The sequence below is a fragment of the Herpailurus yagouaroundi genome, unplaced genomic scaffold (assembly GCF_014898765.1).
Source record: "Herpailurus yagouaroundi ecotype Mexico unplaced genomic scaffold, PumYag 142, whole genome shotgun sequence".
Classification (NCBI taxonomy): domain Eukaryota; kingdom Metazoa; phylum Chordata; class Mammalia; order Carnivora; family Felidae; genus Herpailurus; species Herpailurus yagouaroundi.
The window spans coordinates 34386268-34390091 of NW_024412397.1; the positions used below are offsets into that span (position 1 = coordinate 34386268).

At 40.5% G+C, this 3824-nt stretch overlaps 1 long non-coding RNA gene across 1 annotated transcript; it reads left to right on the forward strand.

Annotated features, from left to right (window-relative positions):
• The first annotated feature begins 2147 nt into the window (after positions 1–2147).
• Positions 2148–3610, forward strand: LOC121032647 (uncharacterized). Its single transcript, XR_005791410.1, has 2 exons — positions 2148–2400; positions 2749–3610. It is a non-coding gene; the product is annotated as an uncharacterized LOC121032647 (long non-coding RNA).
• The last annotated feature ends 214 nt before the right edge of the window (positions 3611–3824 follow it).

Genomic DNA, 3824 nt, shown 5'->3' on the forward strand with positions numbered 1-3824 from the left:
AAACTTCACCTTCTCCTTGTCTCACCAGACTGTGAGTGGTAACAGCTCTTCTAGTGCTAATCCTCTGTTCCTGCACTACTTGTGTTTCCTCTATACCAGACCACACCTTTTTGTGAGATCCTCCTAGAATTACCACAAATTGAGTATGCCATCTGTTTCCCACCAACATTGTGGCTGATACAGGTGAATCTGGAATGCTGCCTTACTTACATATAAAAGTTGCATAAAAGTACAATTGCAAGGTAAATACTTTGCCCAAAATCCATAGTGCCATAATTTTGTTGGTAAATCTGTGTATTTTGAAGTGATTCAAAGTTTAAAACTGTTTGTGACTTAGGAACTCATAACTAAGAATGACGGCTCTCCTAGGATGTGTTCCCCAGACAAGCATGCTGTGACTTTTAATCATGAAAAATGCATTCACTGCAGAAATTCAACACTAACTCCACAAAGTTTTTGTAGAGAATATTTCCAGTCAATGAAACACTTCAGAGCAGTGAGTAAAGTTTTAGAGGACAGGCAGTGTTTGGGGGATGCTGGGGGAAATACAAATGGAAGATTATACATTTTGCAATGTCTGCCTCAGACATACACAAACAAATGCATCCTCCAGGAGTTTACAATGAAGCAGAGAAACCATTTAAGCTACTGTTAAATGCTGGTGATAATTACTTACTTTGTGATAAAATCAATTTCTTAAAAAATTCATTGAAAACTTTTTTTTTTTTAAACAACCTTCTTAGCAAACCTATGTGTCTTTCCTTGTAAAAAGTAAATGAATAAAGAGAAATAGTTCTTGGGTAACCCAATTTTTTCTTGCATGTTTATTTTTATTAAAACATGCTTTAGATAAACAAAAGCATAAAGTGAAAATTATGAGTTTATTAGATACACCATCATTAGTTTCAGGGGAGTATCAATTAAGCTTAAAAATAGGTGGTTTTAAAATATAGATATGGCTATTCTAATTCATTCATTAAAGAATAAATATTTGGACTTTACCTTTGAAGACTTAGACAAATTCGCATGGAGAGCTCGTTTAATTTAGTAAGGAAAAGTTTATTTTCTTAGATTCATGTCAAAAAAGGTAATCATGTTCCTTAGAAATAGAACTCAAGGCTAAATGTCTAAGCCATTATCATTTTTTGTTAAAAAATTATTTGCTTTTAAACTATTAAAAACAAATCTGAGGGGCACCTGGATGGTTCAGTCAGTTAAATGTCCACCTCTTGATTTCGGTTCAGGTCATGATCTGATGGTTCGTGAGATCAAGCCCCCAGTTGGGCTCTGTGATGATAATGCAGAGCCTGCTTAGGATTCTCTCTTTGTCCTTCTCTCTGTCCCTTCCCCACTTGCACTTTTTTTCTGTCTCTAAGAATGAATAAATAAATATAAAAAAATAAAAATAATAATAAATATGAACCCCCAAATCAAAAATAATAAATAATAATTAAATTTAAATTACTTTTTTCTTTTTTTTTTTTTTTTAAGTAGGCTTTATCCCAGCGCAACACAGGGCTTACACTCACTGCCCTGAGATCAAGACCTGACATCCAGGCCTGACATCAGCTCATCCTGATCATGAGCTGACATCCAGTGTTGGACACTTAACTGACTGAGCCACCCAGGTACCCCTGAATTACAATCGCAACGCCATTGCCCAGTGGATTATCCCTTCTAGCCCACCTTATCACACCTGGTGCCAGATGCTCCTGGTTTCCAGCCTTTGCAGCCATCCTACCCCCACTGACAGCGCCTTTTGAGCCCCCTCTGAAACTTGGGGTTAATGGTTCTCAAATTTTACTGTCCATATGAAATTTCTGGAGGATGTATAAATTTCACTATAAAATGAAGTTTCCTGAACTACACATCGGTAGTTCTAATTCAGCAGAGGCCTAGGCATCTGTATTTGAACAAACACCTCAGGTTCTCTGATGCAAGTGGTTGGAGAACCAGGCCATAAGCAACACTAATTTAGTGTTCTCTAGGGTTCTACATTCATCTTGATCACAGGGCTGTGAGTGCAAAGCAGTGGATTAAGTAAGGTACTTTATCCAGCCCATGTCTTAACTCAGCAACAAGTCTCACTGCTTACAAAAAAGTAGCTTCACTGGGGTGCTCTCATTCTACAAACACGAATTCCACTTGTTTTCAGGACCTGGAGTGACCCTGATTCTTAGTTCTGCTAACTGGATAAAATGTGCTTTGCTGATTCCTGCCCAAGTTACTTCTGGAGGTTAATGCTCTGCTTTGCTCTTACCCACCAGTCTCTCTGACAGCTATGACTCAGTTTCTTTGGGTAAGAAGAGAATGGCAACATCAGCAACAACCTCACAACACTGCTGTGAGAATTAAATGTGGGAACCTGTGGAAAGCCCTCGACACAGTTTCTGGCACAGAGTAAGTACTAAATGTTAGTTGATAGTATTGTCAAAGGATTGACCTTATTGAATTACACTGTCTTGTCATCTCAGGATAGAACGGACTCTCCCCAGCTCAATATTTAGCCACTTTCTAGCTCATCCCAGAAGAAGGGCACAGCCGCTCCTGGTCTGTCCCCCACCACCTCAGACAATGGCCACCTGAGGGCCTCAGCTACTTGAGGTCATTAACATTGTCTTCTCATTTTTTCCATCTTTTGTGTTTGCCCAGAAAAGGAAGCCGATAATCATTTATTAAGTTGATACATGAGTATATGGATAAGCTTCCTAAAACGTCAAACTGGTGTTTTGTGTGTCTCTTTCTTAGTTTGCCAGAGTTATGCTATCATGGATTACTCGGCCAATGTTGTCAATTCCTTTGACCTAAAATTCAAAGTGAAGAAATGTGAGATGGAGATGATAAAGAAGAACATTACCAAGAAGAGGAACAGTGTTGATTGCCCCTGACCTTTAGTGACTCACATGGAAGTATCTTTATGCATATGGGATATGCATGAACGTTTAAAAGTACTGGGTCTTCAAAACTGGCCTTCGTAGGACTTCACACAGGGCCAGTTGATGTCTGGCAGGTTAGACTCTTGCCAAACTCTCTTCCTTGGAAAGCAGACCACCCCGTTCACACGTTTCACCATTGTATGGATGCTTTGACAAACTGGGTTGCAAAGATCCAGAGAAGAGTGGGTGATATCCTTACCCTGCCTCTTGACCTAACATGGGCACGATTTGCCTGGCCCTCTCTGGAGGTCTGACTCCGTGATCTAAGCTGCGGCAAAGATGGCATTACAAACCCCAGGGATTGCTGAGAAGCGCTAATGCTGCCTCTATCCCATACTCCCGTGACTCTGAAAGGCTCTTATTTGCTCCCCCTTGCTGAGAAGGCAGCTGTGTTGTGGCGATATCGGTCCATCCGACTTTACAGCAGCCTGCGAGGCCTCCTGTGACATGGAATAATGTCCCAGAAATCCAAACCGCCAGCGAGGCACAGAGATCAGCACGGCATTTGTGGTTCTTGGGGCCGGACCCGAGGTCCGCCTGGGACATCTCCATGTAAATGAATGCTGGGGACAGGATTTGGACAGCTTAATCCTGCATTGTAAGAAAGGCTGGAGCCAATGTAAGTTCCAGACACGCTTTCATTCAGAACTGGAATAAAATTTGACTATCTTCAACTTTTATTTCTCATTATCTCCCAGAGAACTGAAACGGTTTACTAAGAAGAAAGAAAGAAAAAAAAGGGGACGAGAGGAAAAAAGACCAGTCTATATCCCCTCTGAAATCCTGTTCAGAGGATTTGCTGCAAGGGCATTCCAGCTTCAAATAAGACTGATTAAAATAAAATTACTCAGTCTCCTGACCCATAGCAAATTTCATGAGCTGCAATTT